At 50.5% G+C, this 9,998-nt stretch overlaps 1 long non-coding RNA gene across 1 annotated transcript; it reads right to left on the bottom strand.

The window, feature by feature from the left end:
• Nucleotides 1-3,661: 3,661 nt before the first annotated feature.
• LOC140910666 (uncharacterized) lies at nt 3,662-8,610 on the bottom strand. Its single transcript, XR_012158688.1, has 2 exons — nt 8,242-8,610; nt 3,662-4,661 (listed from the first exon to the last, which is right to left on the bottom strand). It is a non-coding gene; the product is annotated as an uncharacterized LOC140910666 (long non-coding RNA).
• Between the last annotated feature and the right edge of the window lie 1,388 nt (nt 8,611-9,998).

Genomic DNA, 9,998 nt, shown 5'->3' with positions numbered 1-9,998 from the left:
CCCCTCACAAATGTTATGTAAAGTACAGAACGCCGCAATAACCATGGGAATATTTTCCTCACTCGTTTCCAGTATACTGTACAAACATCTCCAGCACGCTTTCAAACAGCCAAATGCACACTCAACAGCCATTCTGCACCTGCTCAGCCTGTTGTTGAAACATTCCTTACTGACATCTAGGTTTCCAGTGTATGGCTTCATGAGCCATGGCATCAATGGGTAAGCTGGGTCTCCCAGGATCACAGTGGGTATCTCCACTTCCCTGATGGTGATCTGCTGATCTGGAAAGAAAGTCCATGCTTGCAGCTTTCTGTACAGGCCAGTGTTTTTAAAGATACATGTGTCATGCACCTTTCCGGACCATCCAGCGTTAATGTCAGTGAAACGCCCATGGTGAGCCACTAGTGCCTGCAAAACCGTGGAGAAGTATTCCTTTCGATTTACGTACTCGGTGCCAAGGTGGCCCGGGGCAACTATAGGGATGTGCGTTCCATCTATAGCCCCACCACAGTTAGGGAAGCTGATTTCTGCAAAGCCATCCAAAATGTCATGCACATTACCAAGAGTCACGGTCTTGGGCAGTAGGCTGCGATTAATGGCCTTGCACACTTGAGTTACCATGGCACCAACAGTCGATCTCCCCACTCCAAACGGGTTTGCAGCCGACAAGTAGCTGTCTGGAGTTGCCAGCTTCCACAATGCAGTTGCCACATGCTTCTCTACAGCGAGTGCAGCTCTCATTCTGGTGTCCTGGCAACGCAGGGCTGGGGAAAGCTCAGCACACAGTTCCATGAAGGTGGCTCTCTGCAGCCAAAAGTTTTGAAGCCACTGGTCGTCACCCCAGACATGCATAACGATACGATCCCACCACTCTGAGCTAGTTTCCCAAGCCAAAAAACACTGTTCCACAGTGCTCAGCTCCTCAGTTGCCAAAAGCAATCGAATGTTACTTATTTCCATTTCAGGAAGCTCATCAGGCATCTCTGACTGCAGTTCTCTTTGCAAGTTTAAGAACAGCTGCACTGCGACGCACGATGTGCAAGTGACAGCTATCGGAGTAGAGGACAGCAGTGCGGGATCCATTCCTGCTTGTAGATGTGGCGGGGAAAGCCACCAGACAGCAGGGGGTGTTAAAAAATGCCGCAGAAGAAACAAGGAAGTAATGGGGCTGCTGGGACATGAAGCAGTGCAGCACGGGGCACTGAGCATGGACCCAGAATGCCTTCCCCTCACCCCTCCACCTCCCACAAGACCTAGTGAGAGAGCTGCACTGTGGGACAGCTGGCCTACAGCGCTGCTCTCATCCCGATGGAAGTGCTGGTAGTGTAAACGCTCTCTGACGCCTGAGGAATTGAGTGAGTACACAAACAAGTGCTTTACTTTCACCGGTTCCCTGTCACCGGTGAAACTTACAGCGCAAAAACTCTGCAAGCGTAGACATACCCTAAATGTAAACCAGGCCCTATTCTGGAATAAGAATGCCTTTTTCCAGTTTAGCTTATATTCATTTCCAAATAACATAAATTAAACCAAAAAAGCTCCCTTATACTGGAATAAGAGTGACCACAGAGGGGTTATGTCAGTATAACTATAGCGGTATCAATTCACACCGTAGCTTCTACCAGTATAACTTTCTGGAGTAGACAATGCCTAAGGCTACGTCTCCGCTGCAGCTGGGCTGCTGCTTTAGCACCGTGGATGTGTCAGGAATCAGGGCCTGCAGCAGAGCTCCTCTACAGCCAGCCTCATTACTACAGCTGGCCGGCAGCAAGCAGCTGCTTGATTAGCCACAACACCTGACTGGCCACAGAGGCCAGCAGCAGGCTCTTAGGTCAGCAGTAGCACCAGCTCACTGGTTTCTCAGTGCTCATGCCCACCACTTTGCTTGCTCCTGCTGCTCAGGCCTTGCTTCTGTCCTGCACCTGCCTTGAACCCCTCTTTGCCTGATACTCTTCTTGCCCCCAGGGGTGGCAGGTTTGTAGAAATGTTGGTGGTGCCCAGAGCCCACCCCCCAAACTCTGTCCCCTGCACCTGCCTAAGGTTCTGGGAGTTTGGTTGGAGGTCTGGGTTGCAGGCCCTGGGCTGGGGCAGGGGATTGGGGTGCAGGCTCTGGGAGGGAATTTGGGTATGGAAGGGGTGAGAGGTTGGGCTCTGGGAGGGAGTTTGGGTGCTGAGTGCAGGCTCTGGGCTGGGGCAGGAGTGTAGGCAGGTGAGGGGTGCAGGCTCTACGATGGAGTTTGGGTGCAGGCTTGGGGGTGGGGGTGCAGGCTCTGGGCTGGGGGTTTGGGGGCAGGAGGGGGTGTGGGGAGGGGGTGCAGGTTCTGGGCTGGGGCAGGGGATGGTGAGGGTTGCAGGGTCCAGGCTGAGGCAGGGGTGCAGGAGGAGGGGTCCTACCACTTAGAGCCTGAGAGCATGAGGCCACCACCAGAGCAAGTGTCCAACCCACAGCATCCCTGCAGCACAGCCAGGGCCTGAGAAGAAGGGCTGGGACTTACAAGGAACAGACTGTGAACTGCCCTGGCATTCCAGAGACACTGTTTGTGATGTTCCCTGCCACAGAGCGGGTGGATGTGTTTCCTTTAACCTTTCCCATTTTTCCTTATTCTTTTTAAAATTAATTGTTGATTAAATAACTTGCATTTGCTTTAACTTGTATGTAATGGCCAGTGGGTCAGAGAAGTGCCCAGTGCAGAGAGAGTACCCTGGAGTGGGGACACCCTAGCCCCTGTCCTAGGTGACCACAACAGGATTGGGGGTTGAGCCCCCTAGGAATCCTGGGCCCAGCCTTGTTGGGGTTATGAGGACTCTGCCAGACAGGACAGTGGAAGGGGAGTCCTGAAGGGCAGGGAGGCCACTAGGTAAAGGAAGTGGGAGCGAGGACTCAGATCCTTTTGCTAGCCCACTTCACCGGGGTAGTGCAGAAGCCAGGAAAGTTCCCCACAATAGCGGAACTATTCCCCCACTTACATACACAATGGGTTAAGATGACCTAACTACAATGCTCAGGATGTGATTTATCCCTGAGCAATGTAGCTAGGTCAGACCTAAGTTTTAGGTGTAGGCCACGCCCTAGACTCCAAAGTTGCTCAGTCACTTTTTAAAATGTTACCAGTAATTGAACAGTATATAAAACTGATACAGGTACCAGGTATTTAACTAATCAAGCATGGTTTCTGGGAAAACTGTACTGCTGGTAGCCACTTGCTGTTGAGTAGATCTTGGTTTTGTCTGCGACTGACCATAATATGTTCCATATATTACATTTCTATTGGTTTCCCAAACTATTGGGCCAAATTCTGACCTCATTTAACCCCTGTGGAACTCTATTCCCTGTGAAAATTAGCTGCTAGTCTTACATTTGTTGGCTCTGTTTGAGTCAGTTTAAGGAGCTGTATGTTGGTTATTATCAATTGGCTACTGATTGTTGCTGTCTACCTATAGTTAAACATTTGCTGAATGAGACCTATAACTCATTTAATAAATGACTAATTAGCCACATTGGGGATTGTGGTGGTTCAATGACAAGACAGCACAGAGCTTTAAGCAAGCAGGCGAGCTGGTCTGCTAACGGGCTTCTGCCTGTCAGCTTTCCACCTTCCCCTTTATTCTTTCTCTCCCCCCGCGCATTGCATTCTCCAACAGATAAAAGGAATACACTGGCTTTGTTTAACATTCTTATTTACCAATTTCTATCTACCGCATTCCTTGCTTTCGGGCCTTGAGCCCAGTCCTGGGAGGCTTCCCATGGTTCATGTCATCTGGGCGAGATTCCAAGGTTCGTGCCCTTGAGAAGAACTGTGTGTGCACAGCTCCTATACAACACTCCGGGTGTGCCCTGAATGTTGCCAAGCACATGAACCTTGTATGAATCCTACATCCCCTCCTTTTGTGTTTATTTGTGCTCGGCCATCTCATGGTAGCCATCAATTTGCTTTTGCAAACCAATTAACTCCCGGACAGACGAGGTCATAACTCGTGGAGCCTGCCAGGGCGGTTCTCGACAAAGCCTTAACAAAAAGGAAATACATTGCACACAGCAACAGCAAAAAATGAGCTTAAGAAGGTAAAGTGTAATTGGCCGGGCCCCAATTAGCCATGCTAGAGTATTGGGAAGAGAGGTTCATGTAAGCAGCGAGCATCATCTCATTTCCAATTTCCTCAGGGTGATGACATACTGGAATAAGGCATGTACCTAACAGTTCCCTGGCTGCTACAGAATCAGATAAACAAAAGTGGGTAACATTTGCTATTGAAGCCAATATTTCCCATAGGTTATATGTCATTCGGGCCCGTAACGGAGGAAGCGCTCCCGAGCCAACCCCTACAGGAAATAGCAGGCACAAAAGGCATACAATCAATACAGAATTAGCAGTAATTTGGGTGAGAATTGCCACAAACAAAGTCTCAGGAGTCTCTGGCTGTTGGTTTGCTGCCAGTCTTCATTGAGCCGCGGCGACCAATGCTTTTACCGCTCCCCATGTCACGGGCTGGCTTGGGACGCTACGCCTCCTCCGTTTCCGTCCCGTTGTTGTTGACCCGGGAGGCACCGCGCTCTCCTCCAAGGTCAGCTGAAACTCCAGTATGTGGTTCGATAGCCCCTGGTGCCACGCCATGCTGCTTCAGTGCCGGTCGCACACACCGGGCCGGAACCCACAACGTTCCTGCAGGGAGAAACACAGCAGCATATCCCCGACCCCAAGTGATTAAAGGCACTGGGCCCAGCCATTGCGGATCAGGCAGCTAACGGTAATAGGCACGCGGTCTTTCCAGTACCTCGGACTTATGAAAACGCCAATCCGTGGGGGTCTGCTGATCTGTATTCAATGTTAAATTATTTAAAGTAAACAAAAGGATATGCATTTGTTGCTGAATGTCTCCTAAGGTTCGGAGACGCAGCTCCCCTTGTTTTAATTGTTTGTCGAGCAAGGTTTTTAGCGTGCAATTTGCACGTTCAACAATAGCTTGGCCTGTGGAATTATAAGGAATCCTGTGTTTGAGACGGACGTCCCATTGGGCACAAAAGGTGGAGAGGGCTGTGGAGCAATAGGCTGGGGCATTATCCGTTTGTATCTGGCTCGGGCGACCCATAACAGCAAAACAGGCTAGCAAATGGTGAATAACTTTGGGAGTGGCTTCTCCACGCTGTGGGGTCGCCCAGAGGAATCCCGAATAGGTATCAATGGAAACATGTAAAAACGAATAGGGGCGGAATTGTGGCACATGAGTGACATCCATTTGCCAGAGCTGATTCGCCGCGGTACCTCTGGGGTTAACGGCATAAGAAAAGGTAGGGGCAGCAGCGACACAGTGGGGGCAGGAACGAACAATAGAACGTGCATGATCAGCAGGAATGTGAAACTGTCGGGCCAAAACAGAGGCAGACTGATGAAAAAAGGCATGGCTTTCAATGGGGTCAGAAAAAAGGGAATTTACCTGACCATGTAACGCGCGATCAGCGCACGCATTGCCTTCAGTAAGTAGCCCAGGCAGAGCGGTATGACTGCGAATATGAGCAACAAAATAAGGGAAATTATGAGTGGTGAGGAGATACTGTAAGGACAAAAACAGGCGAAGAAGGTCCGCATCGACCTGAGGGGTAATAAGGGCAAGGGGTAAATGATCAATTACCTGATAAACATAATGTGTGTCCACGATCAAATTAAAGGGACAATCAGCAAAAAGTTGAAAGGCCAAAATAACAGCAGCTAGTTCCAAGGACTAGTAAAGCTCTCCAAGCACTGTGCATGCAAATATTGTTGTACAAGTGAATGAAGTGCTTTCAGCTTTTCTAGGGGGAGGGGCCACTGGTCAATCCATACGGGCTCTAAGGATTGCCATACCAATGGTAATGCGGATGACAAGGTGGGTGAGGGAGGATTTTGGGCCATTATATATTAATATCGAGGGTGGTGTCCAGCTTTGTAAGTAAGTCACGGCCCCAAATATTGAGGTGGACAGGGAGTACAAAAGGGCGGATTGTAGCAAGGGCACGGCCTCCTGGTTTAGAGACCGTGACCCAGGACAAACTTTGGCGCACTGGTTTGCTACCCCCGATCCCCCACAACTCTTTAGAAGGAACTGTTGGCCAACCGACCAGCCACTCCGGATCACAAGTCACCGTAACGTCAGCTCCAGTGTCCACCAGCCCTGTAAAAGGAACATTATTTAAGAGAAGTGTTAACTGAGGTTTCGAGGGGCGGACCGACATTGTTAGAGCAACAAGTGGAGAGGACGTGTTGTGAGATGGCGACTGAGCCAGCGTCGATCCAAAGCTGTTCCCGCCCCGGGCTCGATCCTCTGCGGCTGGCACCTGATAGGGGACTAAAATCAATTGCGCAATTGACCGTCCACACGGGAGCGACTGCGGAAGATGGGTCCACACCTGAACCTTAATAACGCCGTTGTAATCGTCGTCAATGACCCCTGGGATGACAAAAAAACCCTGTTTCCCAGCGTGTGAGCGAGAGAGAACCAGACCCACAAATCCGGCAGGGAGAGGTCCCGTCACCTGGGTAGGTATGGCGCAAACCTCCCCCGGCAACCGAAAGTCAGCGTCCTTCTGCATAATCAAATCAAGCTCTGCACTTCTGGCAGTCGCCGACCTCATGGAGTCTATGGATTTTAAAGCAGAGGAACAGTTGTCTGAGTGGGAAACACCCCTGTTTGGCCCTGGGTTCGGGGGGAACCCCTCGTGCGGTTTCCTGACCCACTACGACACTGATTAGCCCAGTGATAGCCCTTCCGACACTTGGGGCACTTCTTTGAGGGGTGGGCGGGCGCCGTCGATGAGCAGCACTCCTGCTGAAAGTGACCCTCCTTACCACAGCGGTAACAACGCTTCCCCTCCTTTCCGCTTTTCCGCAGGGCGGCGGCCAGAACTCCAGCCTTATGGGCTTGGGTGCCGATGTTTTGGCACGCCCGCAGCATGTCTGACAGCTCTAGAACACCAGCGGCTTGTGCTGCCTGGAGAGCACGGCGGCAATCCTCGTTCGCATTTTCAACTGCCATTTTTAACAGGATCTGCTGAGCTGCTGCAGGGCTATCCACCTGCCGGAGGATAGCCTCCTGCAATCTATTGGTAAAATCCATAAAGGACTCTGACGCACCCTGACGGATACTGGCAAAGCTTTTGGTAGGCTTGCCTGAATCCGGGACCTTCCGGAAAGCATGCTGGGCGCAGGTGGAAATAATGGGGAAGACGGCCTGAGGGAGTTGAGACTGCAGCTGGACATAGCAAACTGACCCTCTCCTGCCAAGTGCTCATAAATGATACCTTGCTCTCTATACACCTGGGCTTGGCGTTCCGCCATCTGCCGAAATTCACTAAGCCAAATAACATACTGACTAGGTGTCAGCATCATGCGCAACAGCGCCTTCCAGTCTTCAGGGACCAGAGAGTACCCAGAACCTAGCCCTTCAATGAGACCACGCACATACGTGCTAGTCAGACCGAATCTGCGAATCGCTTTCTTTACCTCTCTGATCACTGAGTAAGGCAAACTGACCCAGTTTGCAACCTGGTTGCCCTGGCCATCATCCTGCCAGGTTACCGGACAAACTGAGACCAGATCAGCCAGCTCCTCCGCTGTAATATCTGAGCGAGTCTTCGCTGCGTGAACCATTTGTTGCACCAGCGAAAGCCCCTGAGCAGACGTGGACGACCCCCCAGGGAACCCCGGAGCATGGGGCCCCACGGGGGGATGGTAATCACACACCGGCTCCGGTGGGGAAGGCCAGGGAGGCGGTGGTAATAGAGGCACTGGGGGCAAAGCAGGGGGAGGGATGGCTGCAGGAGCGGACGGGGGTGGCGGGATCCGCAGCCCCTCTGTTGGCGCGGGAGAGGGCCTTTCCGAGGCGACACACTGTGTCGCATCGCTAGGAGGGGGGACGGCTGCAGGAGTGGACGGGGGTGGCGAGAGCATCAGCCCCACGAGGGAGGGCCTGTCCGAGGCGACACGCTGTATCGCATCGTGGCAGAGGTGCCAGGCATGTAAAGCCTGCACGGGCGCCCGAGGCTCCTTGTGCAATGTCTGGCCCAACCACTCCCAGTCCGCTAGCTTAAGGGTTCCAGCTTCAGGGTACCACGGGCATTGGGCACTCACCTCCTGTAGCAGGAGAGTGAGTTCTCGAGTGGGACAGTCATGCTGAGCCTTACGCAGCAAATACTGTAGCTCACAGCGGTGTTGCACTTGCAAAGCAGAGAGGGAGCTTCCCATACTTACCACAATGAAAAATACTCACCGGGATCTGCGAAGCGGATGAGTGACGCGTCTGAAACCCTTGCTGGGCGAGGTGAGTGCTGAGGGCCCCACGTTTGGGCGCCAGTTGTGGCGGTTCAATGACAAGACAGCACAGAGCTTTAAGCAAGCAAGCGAGCTGGTCTGCTAACGGGCTTCGGCCTGTCAGCTTTCCACCTTCCCCTTTATTCTTTCTCTCCCCCCGCACATTACATTCTCCAACAGATAAAAGGAATACACTGGCTTTGTTTAACATCCTTATTTACCAATTTCTATCTACCGCATTCCTTGCTTTCGGGCCTTGAGCCCAGTCCTGGGAGGCTTCCCACAGTTCATGTCATCTGGGCGAGATTCCAAGGTTCGTGCCCTTGAGAAGAACTGTGTGTGCACAGCTCCTATACAACACTCTGGGTGTGCCCTGAATGTTGCCAAGCACATGAACCTTGTATGAATCCTACAGGGGATAAAGGAGTTGTTTACTTTTCTCACCAGAGTCAGTGTAATTCATAAGGGAACATTTCATGTCAGAAGATGTTTCTGATTTTGGAAACGAGGAAGGAAATAGGGCCCTCTTGTTTACTTGGGCTAAGGATTTGGTCTGAGACAGGTAAGGAGTTCACAGATTGTAAAAGATAATGTATTGGTGAGTTTAAAACATTGTGCATTTGGTAAATATATTAGATTTGATTCTGGCCTCGCTTACCTCAGTGTAAATTGGGAATCACTCTATTGCAGTCAGTGGAATTAGACTGATGTAAAACTGACAAGTGAAAGAAAATCAAACCCATTATTTACAGCTGGATTCTGAAATCTCATGAATAAGTCAGATGGAAGTAATTGAAAACAGATTTAAGGTTTTAGTCACAAAACCTCCATCAATGAATGAGCTATTGCGGAGTACCTCATTCTCAGAACGCTTCGTTTTTCTTTAGAAAGTCTGTGTGAATTTTGGGTTAATGCCTCAGCCTCATCTAACCACACTAGTTCTTTTAATACCATGAGACCAGCTTGCATGCCCACATCCCAGCGTCAGAACCCATCCCACTATGAATGACACAGTGATGAACACAGCATGCCTTTGAGTCAGATCCCTGTGTTTTCCAACTCCACCCAGGGATCTAGCAGGACGCTGGTTGCTGCCGTTTCAGTTAGAAATTTCCAATACATTGTATTTGAATTAATATTTAATATTTTAAAATTATTCTATACTGTCAGGATTTTGCACAGGTATCTGAACTGTTAGATTTGTTAATAATCTCACAATGCAGAGAGTTAGCATGGTCGAGTGAACTGGGCATGGGATGAGATTAAGAACTCCTGAGATCTGATCCCATTTCTGCCACTGACTTGCTATGGGTCCCACCCGAGAAGTCAATAGGCTTAGGATCAGGCCCTGAGTGACTGTGTCCAAATGTTGCTGGTGTCATTCCAATGAAGTCAGTGGGGTTACACCGTGGATTAATTTGGCCCAGATTGGTTATTCTTTCTCACCTGAAAAAAGGGGGTAACTGGACTTGCTTGCCTCGTAACAGTGTTGTGGTTCACTAGTTAATGGTTGTACTATGTTCTGAAGATGTAAGGCACTATGGGATGGAGCATTGGACTGGGGCTCAGGGGACCTGGATTCTTTCCCCGCTCTGCTACTGGCCTCCTCGGTGACTTTGGCAGGTCATGTTTCCTTTCTGTGCTTCAGTTTCCCCACTGTAAAAATGGGGACAATGATACTGACGTACTTTGAGATCTACTGATGAAAATAACTAT

This window comes from Lepidochelys kempii, chromosome 4, assembly GCF_965140285.1.
Source record: "Lepidochelys kempii isolate rLepKem1 chromosome 4, rLepKem1.hap1, whole genome shotgun sequence".
In the NCBI taxonomy this organism is placed as follows: domain Eukaryota; kingdom Metazoa; phylum Chordata; order Testudines; family Cheloniidae; genus Lepidochelys; species Lepidochelys kempii.
This window is presented reverse-complemented; position numbering and strand designations above follow the sequence as displayed.